This window comes from Palaemon carinicauda, chromosome 31, assembly GCF_036898095.1.
Source record: "Palaemon carinicauda isolate YSFRI2023 chromosome 31, ASM3689809v2, whole genome shotgun sequence".
NCBI classification, from domain to species: Eukaryota; Metazoa; Arthropoda; class Malacostraca; order Decapoda; family Palaemonidae; genus Palaemon; species Palaemon carinicauda.
Genome location: NC_090755.1, coordinates 33927694 through 33932693, shown reverse-complemented (window position 1 = coordinate 33932693; position 5000 = coordinate 33927694).

Genomic DNA, 5000 nt, shown 5'->3' with positions numbered 1-5000 from the left:
TAAGCGGAGGAGCAACTTGGTGGAGTAATGAGAGCTTTGTGAGTGCAGGAAATACCCCCTAAATCTCGATGAAGTCACTGGCAGCAGAGTGACGGAATGAGTTTAAGGCGATAGACAAACTGTCTCTTCAGCTTTTACTCCTGATGCCTGGCGATTGATATTACAACAATTAGTATGAACCGGCAGGGGGTCACTTGCCTTAGTTAGAAAGGCACTGTGCATCACAAGAAACTGGCTATCCTTTTATGTATCTAGCCAATGAATCCTCTATGGATTTAGTTAGTCATGGAAAGAGAAGATGACAGAATTGCCCCCAGTCCTGGGCATAGCGGGGGTGCTAAGAATCTCCCGATTTATAAATCCTAAAGAAAATTTTAAAATAGGTAATTGGAATGTTAAGACCATGAATTAGATTGGGAAGTTACAGCAAGTGGAGAGTGAATTTATGAAATATAGTTTGGATATCTTGGCCCTAAGTGAAACACATGGTAAGGGGATTGGTATGGAAACTTTAGACCAAAGCAATATATATATCTACTCAGGAAGATCACATGGAGTTGGAAGAGAAGGGGTAGGGATGATGATGACACCAAGAGCAGAAAAGGCATTAGCCGAGTGGAGAGCTGTAAATAATAAATTGTTTCTAGCAAAGGTCAAATCAAAGCAGTGCAATATGAGTATTATAGTTTGCTATTCCCCCACAAATGATTTCCCTGAAGAGAGGAAAGATGAATAATATAAAGAACTGCAAAGAGTAATAGATGAGGTCCAGAGAGAGATATGAAAATTGTGATTGGCGACTTCAATGCTAAAGTTGGAAGAAATAATCAAGGAATAGAGAATGTGAGGGTGTCAAGGGTCTTGGTGAAGTTGTAAATGAAAATGGAGCACATTTTATAGTTTCTGTTCAGCAAACAATTTTGTCATTGGAGGTACTTTTTTTTAACACAAGAATATCCACAAGTATACATGGACTTCACTGTGTGGCAATTACAAAAGTCAAATAGATCACATTGCCTTTAATAAAGAGAGAAGGAGGACTCAGAGAAATGTAAGAAGCTATAGAGGTGCCGATATTAGTAGCGATCACCAGCTCCTCATTGCCACACTGAAATTAAACTGAAAGCACCCAACAGGAAGATGAATAGAATACCTAAGTTTCATACAACTAAGCTTTTAGAAAAACAGCACAGAGAAACATTTGAAATTGAATGTAGGAATCGATTTGCAGTCTTAGAAACTTTAAGAGACGAAGAACAGTCAATTGGTAGTTAAGCCTTGGGACACGCAGTTACAAGGAGAAAGCCATGGATATCAAATGATACTTGGGATATCATAAAAAGGTGACAAAGACAGAAATTGATTGTTGGAAGTTTTCGAGGAAGTAATGAAAATTACAAGGTACAGCATGCTAAGTATTCCAGTATTGACGGTGAGGTCAAAAGAAGAGCCAAGAATGAATGGATAGAATACTTAGACAGTAAAGCAGATGAGGCTGACAAAGTTATGAATTCAGGAAGTGGCTATGGTGTAAAAACTGCTCATACAATTATTAATGAAATCTCGACTGGGGCAAAGAAGAAGAAGCATATACCCATAAAAAATAGAGATGATTCTGCTATAGCAACAGAAGATGAAGAAAGTCAATGTTGAATGGAACACTTAAGTGAGGTTATGAATAGGCGATATCTAATCAGAAACTTATAATATATAAATACAAAAAGCTAGATATAAACATACATTATTCAATAACTACGTTTTAAAGCAAGATTAGTTTCAGATTACGGTATTTTAGTGCCCTTGCGCAACAGCAACAGGCAACCCGCAACTTCAGCATAGTTTGCGTGTCTGATTTGCTCTATTCAGTCCACATGTACTCCCAAAATACACCTGCCGCAACAGGTGGTCCAACACTCCGCCCTCACATTTTTCCTCAATTTCTCACTGTCCCGAGTTAGTCTGGCCACGATATTTCGTTTTGGCCACTTTCTCCTTCACTCAGGATTAATTTGTCTTTTTCTTGCCAACAACCGAAAACCTCTCTCTCTCTCTCTCTCTCTCTCTCTCTCTCTCTCTCTCTCTCTCTCTCTCAAACACACACACACACACACGCAAACACACTTACGCACACATTTTCTATTTGTTTTCAATTTGGCAACAATATTTTCTTAAAAAAAACATCAGCGGGATTAATCCCAGAAATGAAATTAATGTAATTATAGAACTAAAACTAAATCAATTTTCAGAAGAATCATGAGGAGATAAAAAATGCAAAAGTGCACTACCGCCCTAATCAGTATGTCCGGCCACTTGGAAACTGACGCCAATTTCTGTCACGTGATTACGTCACAACTGACTTTCAAGGTCAGGTTTGTTTACAGAACAAAGCGTCTGATCTGTCACCTGGGTGCGCGAGAGTAATATAGTTAATTGAATTTACAAGTACCTCTACGAATGCATAAAATTGGAGAGTAAAATAACATTTACGGTCTTGAGTTATATGACAAAATAAAAATAAAAAAAACTCGGTGCAAATTTACACTTTTGATGTTCCACCGATTCAAGTGCCTGATTACGAAGAACATTTCACAATCTAGTCACAGCTGGAAAAAACAAACTTCTAGAATATTGTTAGAATTAACAGCACACCTACTATCGTTTCCAGAGGCCGTGTAATAGTGTTTTTTTTTTTCTTTTAAACAACTCCTAAAATAACAGATGGATTTCCATGATATCAAAGCAGGGAGCGCTTCATACAATGGCCTAATTTTGGGAAATACTGTGCGTTGCCAATTACGTATCATTAACTTTTTTACTTAAGAAAATGAGGCTAAAGCCAGTCTTAGCCACCCACACATTCGCAAAAGTGATGACGTCCCTCAGTGACGTCGTTATAACGTTTCTTCCCTGTACCTCCCATCCCCCGAATTGTTAAACGCCTGTTTAACTCCATAGATAATTGTCATATGACCTACCCCAAGCAATACGAAATTCTTTGTCAGTAAAAGTTCAGCATACCTGGTAATGTGATTCGTGACTTTAGACTACCTAAACACAAGACCAACCTTTTATATCTTACCCACTCACTTACATTGAAGATCAAGAATGAGACTTATGACAGGAGATGAAAGAAGCCATGCTAACCCTACACTTCGCACTTCAAGCGAGTGTTGGTAAAGCACTAGAAATATAGTTTTCTTTAGGTTAAGCCGTAGGACTCATTCTTCCATACAACACAGGTTACTCGATACATCAATTGCCAGAAGAAAATGGCAGAGAGCATTGTTTGATATAATTTATCATATCAATTTCACCAGAGAGAGTAGCTTGAATTCCTTAGAAGGTAGACTTCTAAAAGATGTTTCATATAAGGGCATTGACATCGGCCATTTGATAAATTTTGAAATTATATATATATATATATATATATATATATATATATATATATATATATATATATATATATATATATATATATATATGTATATATATATATATATATATATATATATATATATATATATATATATATATATATATATATATATGTGTGTGTGTGTGTGTGTGTGTGTGTGTGTGTGTGTTCATACATACATAAGATTTATTATATTTCAACCTATAGTTTTATATATTTATTTACGTTATAAGTACCAGTAGCCTACCTATTTTTGTTACTTAAAAGGTATCATTGCGACTTTGTCACTGGAATTATACCAGACTTCAATTAATGAACCAATCAACCCTTACTTTGAGAAATCCATTGACATTGTCTACATGCCAAGCTGATATACTCGTATCAAAATATTCATTAGCTTTGCTTTTCCAAAATAATGTTATCACCAATTGCTGGAAACTCTAGATTTCTGAGGGATGAAAAAAGAAAGAAAAACAAGAAATGGACACATACATTTTACTCATCATCACTCTCAAGGAAAAAATTTTTTTTTCCTATTTCTACTAATGTTTTTATCTTATTTTTTTTATTTTATTTTGTTTTTTAGTCGCAAATCTAAAAATTGTAGGAGTCCGAGTAGAATATCTCTCAGTGCGATTCCACACCCCTGTTTTTAAACCTCTTCTATTATGTTTGATAATTTGTGTTAACCATCTAATCCTTATCTACCACCATAAAACATTTTATTGCTCTTCCGGCTCATTTAATATGTGCAGTACACAGTCTTTCCTAACAGGGATTTACTCGGTAGCCTATTAACAATGGGAATGAAGGAAAGAAGGCAAGAAGGAAGGGTGGGGGGAGTACTAGGATAGCCATAGGTGTAAACACCGAAGGAGGGTCGGGGGAACCTCTGCGTCACAGTTACGTGATTAAGTAACACCTCTTCGAAACGCTCTGAAGGAAGGGAAGAAGTTCCTCTTTTTTATAAGAGTAAACGGGTTAATTAAACACATCTGTCAATTCATTGTACCACCAAAAATTAGGCCAATGTTTGAAACATTCATTGCTGTTGTTTCATGGAAATTCATAAGCCGGTTTGTTAGATATTTGGGAAAAACACTATTACACGGCCTCTGGAAACGATAGTAGTACTGTGCTACGTACATGATGGTACAGTCTGGGAAGACCTGAATACAAAGGGTGGTCAGAATTCTGAAGACTTGCGGAGGTAATAGATTGTGAGGTCATACAGGGAGACAATGCAATTACAAGTGCGCCACACCGTTTGGTAGCTATGGCTCTGGTTATTAAAATTGCACCAACAAGGAAGAGAAAAACGCAAAAGACGAAAATGATTAAATGGTTCAAGCTAAAAGAGACTGAAGTATGGAAGCCGCTTAAAACAAGTGTTTTATTAAGATACTACTGTACGCCACCCGTCAATATGACGGATGATATTTAGATAGATATACACGCACGCACACACATTCAATCCTTCCCACCCCCTTTCCACATTCCTAACTATAACCCCTCTCGCCAGGGTATGTCTACGCCCTCTCGCCCTACCAAAAGGACGGGGAGAGACCAAGCAGTAATACGTGTG